Source organism: Octopus bimaculoides, chromosome 22 (genome assembly GCF_001194135.2).
Source record: "Octopus bimaculoides isolate UCB-OBI-ISO-001 chromosome 22, ASM119413v2, whole genome shotgun sequence".
Classification (NCBI taxonomy): domain Eukaryota; kingdom Metazoa; phylum Mollusca; class Cephalopoda; order Octopoda; family Octopodidae; genus Octopus; species Octopus bimaculoides.
In genome coordinates, this window is record NC_069002.1 from 37,467,195 (window position 1) to 37,472,929 (window position 5,735).

Here is a 5,735-nt window from a genome sequence, read left to right on the forward strand (position 1 = left end):
TATATATGATGGTGATGATATATATGCATCTATCTATTTATCTGTCTATCTTTAAGTAGCTAGCCAGCTAGCTAGTTACCTACCTACCTACCTACCTATCACCTACCTACCTCTCTAACTAGCTATCAATATCTATTTACCTACTTATCTATCAAGCTGACAACTATCTAAATAGCTTCCTAGCTAGCTAACTTCCTACTTACCTATTTTAGAATCATACTATCTAGTTAGCTAACCCCCCCCCTCTCTCTATATATATATATACATATATATATACACTTCATACCGTAGACTTAATGATTTAGATACAAAGAAGATGATTCCTTCAGGAAAAGATTGTCATTAAAGGAAGATGAAAGAAAACTAAGTCCTTCCCATAACTGTAAACTTCTTTAGAACAGCAGGCTAATTCATTCCACTTCATAACTTTTTTCACTTCTCTATTTGCTGAAGTAAACCATTTCCAATTTCCTTTAGTCCTAATGATCCACTTGTAAATCTAGTTATTCGACTATCTGGCTATGTATCTACTTAGCTATCTTGCTAAATAGATAGCTATCCAAATACACCATTAACGCTATAGTATTGGCATGAATTTGAAAAATATAAACCCCCAAATTTTATTTTATTCTGTTGGTTAACAATTAAGCTGGAAATATTTAATGCTCATTAATAATTAATGATAATAATGATTAAATAGTTTAACTTAGTTAATCTTTCTTTTCTACTTGTAAATGTCAGCTGGATCGGAATTAAAACAAAGCCCTATCCACACACTCACATAAACACAAAGGCATCTCATCTCATCTCGTATTGTATCATGCTTGATAAATCATTTTTTAAAAAGCCTAGCCTTGATGCTGAGACTTTCTATTCATAAAGCAAATCAAATAAACATAACAAGTGAGTTACTTTAAGTTTCAGTCTCTCAGCTCCTTTGAATCTTGTGTCCCCATTTTTATGATAATTAGGAAAAGAATTGCGAAGTATTTTCCTTTAAAACTTCTGCGGCTGTTAAATTGGATAACTCTTCAATAGTAACGGGTCATTCTTTGACTGTCAATTGTTTTAATCTTGAAGAAATTGAAAAAAAGGTTTTGTTTAATTGAGGAAATACAAATGTGTAACTTCAATGAGTTAAATGAGTTTAATTCATCAATTCATATTATGTGGGGAATGTAAAAAGAGTGGAGGAAAGGGAAGATAGATAGATATTACAAAAGGTAAATTACAGGAATAAGAAGGAGGTTGGAAAAGGAAATTGGGCAAATATGATTTTAGTCATGTAAAGGTGGTTTATCTCAGTTACATAAAAGTAGCTGTTCAAAGTGCTTGCATCTCTTGAACATCTCTGATCTGGTGTTTAGCAAATGCAAGCCCTTTGTAAAGCATCTAGTACAGAACTGAGGGAATCTACATTTACTGGACAAAACCACATAGATGCATGCAAAGCCATCTATAATTCACTTTTTCTATCTTTCCTCCTCTTTTTACTCTCCTTCTAACTTAGTTTTTTTGGGTTTTTTCTCATGTCATCTATCTCATCCTCCTTTATGTTCCACCACACTCATATTACACATTTGTCTTCCCTTGATTTTAAAGAAAAAAACAATGTTTTTGTTTTTTTTTCTCCAATTTCACCATGATTAAAACCACTGACACTCAAAGGGCATTAACTTACTAATAATAGCAAAGAATTATCCACTTTAGTAGAAGCTGGAGTTTTAAAGGTAAAACTTCTTTTAAAACTTTTCATAAAACTATGGAAATATCAGGCTTGAAAGAGCAGTGTGAAGGTAGCCCACATGTGTATGTGTCTATTTTATTTAAGTATATATATATATATATATATGTATATGTAGATAGATAGATAGATAGATACTTGTATCAGCATGTATGTACAAAGCAAGATGGAGAAAAGAGCACTTGAATAACGAAGTATAGAGTTTAAATGAAACTGGAAAACTTCAGAAATTGTTACTCCATGTTTCACGTTACTGATTGTCAGAGAGAAGGAAACTTTCAGAACAATACAATGTGTTGTTTTAAAAGTTCACTTCTGTTTTATCATGGTTATGTGAAACACAAATAACAGTTTGTAAAGTTTTTCAACTCCAATAAAATTGTGTCTGTGTGTGTGTGTGTGTGTGCACGCATGCATGCACACACAGACACACACATACATATGGAGAGAAAATATTTGTAAAATGTAAAACAAATTCTTTGTAGCTTTTGGGTTGCCTTTTTTTTTTGTTGTTATTGTTGTTTAATTTATTACCTTTACCCCTGCCACCAATTAATGATTCTGACCAAATTTTGTTGAATGATGCAGAACGTTGCATCGAAAACCAGCTGGCAAAGAATCCACCTGGGGTTAAACTAGTAGTAACATTCACCTGCCACTTTAATGTGGCGACTCACTCTACTGTTTAGTATACGTTACTACTCTATCTCTTCTTGAGATTTTATAACTTGCTACTTTGCAAATCAGTGACTGATGGTCACTTTGTTTACAATATATGACTGGTAGAAGTGGATCTTAGCTATCACTCCATTGCGCAGGCACGCAGGGCTGAGGAAGAGCCAACTAGCTTGAAGCAGGGCCAATCCCACAATCCTGTTCAGTTGAATTAGGTACTTAAATTGAGGCACCTTGTTAGGTTGATCTAATTCGCACACCCAAACAATATCAGGTGAACATCAAACTCTGTGCAGAAGTGTTTGCACTTAATGTTCTTGCTGTGTTTGCAGATAACACAACCCAACTTAGGGAAGAGATCCGCTCGTGGTTGTTCAGACATGTACTTTATATAAAAAGTCTTTCTCTATTTCTGAAGTGCAGAGTCCAGGGTAGGTGAATAAAATATGAGTAACAAAGATTTTACAGGTGTCGATTCATCACGGTCGTTTCAAGTGATTCCTTTAATTGATTAACGAAAACATTAAATCACTGCAAAGAAACCATTTTCATTGCAATGGCTGCATAGACTTCAAACACAAAGGACCAACCAATCTTTGTGTTTGAAGTCTATGCAGTCATCTGATGAAAATGGTTTCTTTGCAGTGATTTAATGTTTTCATTAATCAATTAAAGGAGTCACTTGAAACGACTGTAATGAATCGACACCTGTAAAATCTTTGTTACTCATTTATATATATATATTTTTTCTTTTATCCTTTTATCCTTTTATCCTTTTATCTTTTAGTCTTTTTGACTGCAGTCATTTATAAAAACGGTATTTATGTAAAATAATATTATGTATAGAAGACAATGTCTTTACTATCTGTACAGAATCAAAAGAAAGAATTGGTTGTGGGTGAAGAGAACAGAGCAGTGGGTGGGGGTGTCTGTGTGAACTTGGTATCTGCAGAATTAGAACTCACTTATTCTCTGTTTGAAAACCCAAAAGCTAAAATTACAAAATACCAAAAGTATGAAACATATCCTCCTCCTCCACTACTACTACTACTACCAACAACAACAGCCCAACTGAACAACACTTTGTAAAATGGTTACTAAAAAGAAGAGAATTTTTTTCATTTATAAAACTCAGGATGTGAATTCCTTGTCCCATTTCATTTTTTGGCTTTTGCCTATTCCTTCCCTTTTATTGAAAAAAATTTTCTTGTTTTTACTTTTCCATTTAATTTTTATTACCATTTTATTTTATTTCCATTTTTGTAAAATTTACTGTTTTTTTAATGTTGTTGTTATTATTATTATTATTATTATTCTTACCACCTAAGAATTTTGCTTTGATTTTGGAGTTAAACATATCAAATCTTAAAAGTAAAATTAAAAAGAAAAACAAGCAAAAAAAAATCATGCAAAATTATTTTTTTAGCTGCATTTTTGAATCACTTCAATAACATATTTGTCCTTTTGAGTTTGTGTATGTGTGTGTATGAGCATGTGTGTGTGTGTGTGTGAGTGTGTTATTGAGTTTGCTTTGATTTCATTTTTTTTTTTTTTTTCATTTCTCCTCCCACCAAATCACTAATTTTCTCACAAATTTCAATGTGAGAAATTGAAAATTAAACGAACAAATCCATTATATATTCTCTCTCTTTTTTCTATAAAACTAACCAAAATGTGATGGGACTCAACTAATTTTTATCGGTTTTGAATTCATTATCTGTTAAAATCAAAACCTAGAAAACGATATTAACATTATACTTCGTTGCTTTACAAGTAAATGACAGTCATTAGTCATTATTATTGGCAGAATTGTTAGAGTACCGGAAAAAATGTCTTGTGATACTTAGTTACGGCTCTTTACTTTCTGAGTTTCAATTCTGTCAAGGTCAACTTAGCCTTTTTATTCTTCCAGGGTCAATAAAATAGAGTATCTGTTAAGTAATTAAGTAATGGGGGTTGATTTAACCAACTCTCACCTCCCCACAAATACCAGGCCTTATGCATGTATTAGAAGCAATTATTAATATTAGAGACTAGTATAAAAAAACGGTAAGCTGGCAGAATCATTACCAAACCAGACTCAATGTTTAGCGGCATTTTATCCAGCTCTTTATGCTGTGAGTTTAAATTCTATCAAAGTCAGCTTTGCCTTTTATTCTTTTGGGGTTGATAAAATAAGTACCAGTTGAGCATTGGGGGTTGATGGAATCAACCAGCTTCCAATATTTCAGGCTTTGTACCAATATTAGAAAGGATTATTGTTGTTGTTGTTAGAAAGATCAATGGAGTGACAGAATTAGTAGAGCGGTGAACAAAATGCCTTGTAGTATTTGGTTACATCTCTTTACAGTCTGAGTTCAAATCCCACCAGGATCATTTTTGCTTTTATTTTTTTCTTGGGTGGATAATATAAGTACCTACTGAGTTGACTTAATTGACTGCCCCTTTCCTTAAAACGTGTGGCTTTTGTGTCAATATAAGAAACTATTGTCATCATCATCATCATCATCATATCTCTTCTTGTTCTCAATCCTTTCATCATTCTGAGATGTAGATGTCATACAGTAACTGAGTTCAATACCGGGGTTGTTGCAATTAATCATAAACCCCCTAGTGACCTAAAATGGGTGGCTGTCAACCTCTGTTCCAAATCATTATTATTCTTACTATTTTTATATAGAGCAGTAAGTCAACAGAAGAGGTTTGCACCATGGATGAAATGCCTTGTGGTATTTAGTTACATAACCTTGTATCATTAAAATAATGTACTTTATGGGATGGAAACAGTTTTTAGCTAAACCTCAAAATTTATGGCCTACAAGCATCAGATTGGCAAAATTGTTCGCACATCAAACAAAATACCATGTGGCATGTTCCAGCTCTTTACATCCTGGGTTCAAATCCCCACCAAGATCAACTTTCTTTTTATCCTTCTGGTGTAAATAAAACAAAGCACCAGTCAAATATTAGGGATGGTATTGATTATTCCCCTCCCTGTAAAATTTCAGGCTTTGGGCCTGTGTTAGAAACATTAATATTACCAGGGTACAGAATCTGTAAAGGCCTGGCCTAAATACCATTCGGCTATTTTCTGTTCTTGGTTTCAAGTCTCACTAGTGTTCACTTTGCTTTTCATTTTTGAGAATTATATAAGCTTCAATAATTTACCAATCCTCCTCCTATCTCACACTTTCACCTGATCCAATTAACTATGCTCTCTGATTTACCTTTAGAAATTTAGCCAGGGTCTTAAACTATAAAATCAAATCATTATTATTATTAATGTTATATGGTTTTTAGGCGGGGGGGGGGGGGG